At 49.6% G+C, this 3847-nt stretch overlaps 1 long non-coding RNA gene across 2 annotated transcripts; it reads right to left on the bottom strand.

Moving 5' to 3' along the window:
* Positions 1 to 1849: 1849 nt before the first annotated feature.
* Positions 1850 to 3575, bottom strand: LOC132665097 (uncharacterized). 2 transcript variants are annotated; one of them, XR_009603966.3, is made up of 2 exons: positions 2812 to 3575; positions 1850 to 2261 (listed from the first exon to the last, which is right to left on the bottom strand). It is a non-coding gene; the product is annotated as an uncharacterized LOC132665097 (long non-coding RNA). The 2 variants fall into 2 exon arrangements; XR_009603965.3 differs by having other exon boundaries at positions 2817 to 3575.
* Between the last annotated feature and the right edge of the window lie 272 nt (positions 3576 to 3847).

Raw genomic sequence — 3847 nt, 5'->3', positions numbered from 1 at the left:
CAGCTCAGATCATGATCTCACGGTTCGTGAGTTCAAGCCCCACATTGGGCTCTGTGCTGACGGCTTGGAGCCTGGAGCCTACTTCTGATTCTGTGTCTCCCTCTCTCTCTGCCCATCTCCAGCTTGTGCTTGGCCTCTCTCTCTTTCTTTCTCTCAAAAGTAAGTAAAACACTAAAAAAATAAAGGGGCAGGTTCTGATAGGTTCAAAGTAGGATGGAGCAAGGAGAGGTTCAGGACATTTGGGCAGGATAATTGGATGGGGAAACTGAGGAAATAGAGGAGATGGAGGTGGTGCAGAGGGGAAGAAGATGGCACCCGAAGTGGGGCCTGATGAAATGGCTGCTGTGTATTTGGAGACAAAGAAAACAGGGAGGGGAAAACAGGCCTCAGATGCCTTTTTGTCTTTGTCTCAGCCTAGAAACTGTATTTTGCAGAGATAATTTTAGATTCCTGATAATATTTGAAAGCTTCAAAACCAATCCAAATAGAACTGAATACCATCCCATTCAGTTTTGACAATTTTAGAAGCATGGCTGTCCAATTCAGTTTTGAGAAAAGGACGTATGGAGAGACTGAAAAATCCCCATGATGGCCAGAGTGGCCTCAAATTCTCCATAATGGCCATGGGTGTTCTTAAATTACTTTTGATCAAGTCAGTCCATTTAGTTAGAAATGTGCATGAGAAATGTGCACAGTTTTTAAAGATAAAACTGGCCAGGGTCCCAGAAGGGGAGGGCCCTCTTAAAGCATTTTTGGAGCTTAAAGCATTTTGAGGGCTGGGACCCCATTTCTTAGAGGTTTTTATCTAGAGCAGAAAAATTCATAAACAACACAGTTTTAATAGGCACAGTCTGGTTCCAAAAGAAATCAGACCAAGGGCTAGGACAGTTTCAATAGAAATAGCTGGTTCTAAAAAGGAGCTGGACAGGGGCACCTGGGTGGCTAAGGCGGTTGAGCCTACAACTCTTGATTTTGGCTCAAGTTGTGATCCCAGGGCCTTGGGATTCAGCCCCACATCAGGCTCCGCACTGAGGGTGTAGTCTGCTTAAGATTCTCTTTTCCTCCTTCTTTCTCCCCCACCCCCCTCTCAGGGCACCTGGTGACTTAGTTAAGTATCCAACTCTTGATTTCAGTTCAGGTCATTATTTTATGGTTGGTGAGTTCAAGCCCCAGAGCCTGCTTAGGATATTCTTTCTCTTCTCTCTCTGCCCCTCCCCCTGGTTGTGTACACATGCACACTCTCTCTTTCCCAAAATAAATTTAAAATTTAAAAAAAAGGATTCTCTCTCTCTCTGCCCTTCTCCCTCACTTGCCCTCTCTCTCTAAAATAAATAAATAGGGGCACCTGGGTGGCTTGGTCGGTTAAGCGTCCGACTTTGGCTCAAGTCATGATCTCACAATCCGTGAGTTCCAGCCCCGCCTCGGGCTCTATGCTGACAGCTCAGAGCCTGGAGCCTGTTTCAGATTCTGTGTCTCCCTCTCTCTCTGCCCCTCCCCTGTTCATGCTCTGTCTCTCTCTGTCTCAAAAATACATAAACGTTTAAAATAATAATAATAATAATAATAAAATAACATAAATAAATAGGAAATTGGACCAAAGTCCAAATGAGTACTCTCAGAAAGAACAAAGAAAGCTCTAAAACCAATCCCAAATGAATCCTAGAAAGCTCAAAATGCAGAAAGTGGAGCTCCAAATCCAGGAGAGACTTATCCTCAAACTCAACAAGAAAGCAGTGAGCTCTGTGGGTACCAGCACCTGTTTGCTCACCAGCCTCGGAATTGTTGAGGGGGATGGGTCTTCTCTGGATGCTACTTCCGATCTCCAAGTAATGTTGACCTTAAAAAAGCATTTCATGTTCCCAGCAAAAATGGGTTTATTAGGGAATACCAGAATACTGCAATTCAAGCTGGGGCAACAACCATAGGCTAGTCCAACAAAGGAGAGAAACATTATCATATGGAGAAGGAGGAAGCTGGGAGGGGTTGTTTTGAAGGAGATCACTGGAGAAAGACAAGCGTTCAGGGTGATGAAGGCTTCTCATTGGTGGAGTAGCTGGGTGGTCAGTTTCTTGTAGGAGATACAATGCCCAGCTTTCTCTGTTGAGGCCTACAATTAATGATTGTTTCCTGTTGATGCTTCTGTTGAGGATCTGTAACGACAACCCTTGAGTCTAGTGGTAAGTCTTGAGAGCTGCTGCACTCCATTTCAGGAAAGTTTCCCTTTATTAATTTTCACAAACTTCTCTGCGGCTCTGGTTTTTCTTTGAGGGGAAGAGAAAGAGGCGTATGTGAATCAGCTGGGAGAGGAATGAACATCACCTACATACATTCATACTTGCTCACACCCAGACGCCTACAAACACTCACCCCACACACAATCCCTCAGACAAGCACTTTCTTGACTCCTCACCCTCCTGTCCAAACCTCACACTGTTTCACTCTCATTCACTGGTCCTCTGGAGCCAAGGGAGGACCCTTACTATACACGGAAGAACCTCGGGCTAAGAAAGAGAACCCCAGGCAGGATGGGAACCTGGTGGGAGAGTGGGCGGGGCCGGCGATGGTCTGCAGCTTGAGAGGAAGAGGTGTTCCTTGGGCTCCAGGACCCTCCTGCCTTCAACCCCAGAAGCCGGGCTGCCCTGCCCACACTGAGGGGCGATCCGGAGAGGGCCCCCCTCTGGGCACACCGCTAGCTTCTGTCCACAGCGTGGGTCCCAGGGAGGTGGTCCGGGATTCTCTGTGCTCTCCGAGGGTCGCCCTATGCCATCCCTCTCTAGCCCCCGGCAGCCCCACCCGGGCTCCTGGACCCACCTCACCCTTTTCGGCCGCCAGGGGTCTCTGTCCCCTCGCTAGATGCTCAGGTGAGGGCTCCAAGGAGCGGACACGAAGGAGCGGAGACCAGGACCGCGGGGAGGGCTCAGGGAATTCCGAGTGAGGCCACGGGAAACTGAAGTTCCAGAATCCAGGGTCATATAAGGCAGGGTAGAATGAGGACAAGGACGGCATATTAGGCAGGGTAGAATGAGGACAAGGACGGCGGGACTTAGTGACTGCCGATTGACGCCAGTGGGCTTTACCCGGGTTCCCAGTGCTGCGGCGGGGCCCGAGGAGGGGGAGGGGGTGATGCACACCGCGGGGGCAGCAACCCGGGAACGTCAAAAATCCAAGGAAGCGCACGAACGTGGAGAGTGGGGCCATGACCTGTCTCCGGGCAGTAAATTAGTCCGGCTGCTCCTAAGAGCTGGCTGCAGCTCATAGCAAAAGTGAACATAGACACCCCGTGTCCCCGCGGTTGGAGGAATAGAGACGCCCTGTGTCCCTGCAGTTCTAGGTCTGCTGTGTGCACCAGAGATACGCAGGGGTTCCCTGGGCCAGTGTTTGTGAAGGAGGAATGGGACCTGCCCAAATGTTCATCCATCTACCTGGATGGCCAGTACCATGCTGTCTATTCACACACGGAGCCATGAGCTCAGTGGTTAGAGCCTGGTTGATTATACGTAGAAAGTTAGAAGGAACAAGATATGTCAACATGATGTTCGGGTACATTTGAAAACTTGGAACAAAATGCAAGATGCTCTGCATAAATTGCAAGGCCCCAAGGACACTCTGGCTCCCTCTGCCGCCTCCCAGCCTTCCTTGTAATCAGGCCACACTGGCCTCCTTGCTGTTCCTGCAATTTGTCAGGCACATCCCTCCACAGGACCTTTGCACTTGCTGTTCCTTCTGCAAGGGAGCACTCTTCCCCAAGCACCTTCCCTGGCTGATCCTCTCACTTGTAGCCTCTCCTGACCGTCCATCTAAGCTAACAGTTGCCACACTCTTCCCTTAACCTCTACCTTTTCCTAAA

This window comes from Panthera onca, chromosome D3 (assembly GCF_046562875.1).
Source record: "Panthera onca isolate mPanOnc1 chromosome D3, mPanOnc1 haplotype 2, whole genome shotgun sequence".
NCBI lineage: Eukaryota > Metazoa > Chordata > Mammalia > Carnivora > Felidae > Panthera > Panthera onca.
Note: the sequence above shows the minus strand (reverse complement) of the source record. Positions and strands in the feature narration are given on the sequence as shown.